The sequence below is a fragment of the Triticum aestivum genome, chromosome 6D, assembly GCF_018294505.1.
Source record: "Triticum aestivum cultivar Chinese Spring chromosome 6D, IWGSC CS RefSeq v2.1, whole genome shotgun sequence".
In the NCBI taxonomy this organism is placed as follows: Eukaryota; Viridiplantae; Streptophyta; class Magnoliopsida; order Poales; family Poaceae; genus Triticum; species Triticum aestivum.
This window is the reverse complement of record NC_057811.1, coordinates 162,812,732-162,813,112: the sequence shown is the minus strand read 5'-3', so window position 1 is coordinate 162,813,112 and position 381 is coordinate 162,812,732.

Sequence of the window (381 nt, the reverse complement as noted above, 5' to 3'; positions counted from 1 at the left end):
GAAAGTTTCTATACAAGTTTCTGAATGAACTCCTGAAGAAAAGTTCTCCAAGAGCTCCCTATGAAAGAATCCTTTGAAGCATCTAGTCGTCACAAACGTTTTTACTACTTGTGGAGCCAAAACGGACTCCGTATGAGTCAGATATCCATGTTTCAGTTAACACCGCGCAAAACTGATTCCGAACGACAGTTACAGACTAGTTCTTGTGTAGTTGCATTCGTTTTTTTCCATTCTACTTCACTAAACATCTCCATATGAGATCCAATTACTTGTAGGGAAATGCAACATACCTCGGTTATGATGATGCACTAGGTCCATAGCTGGGACTTTGTGTACGTTCTCGAAATGCGTTTGTCGAGTGCTCATTAAGAAAGTTTCTAT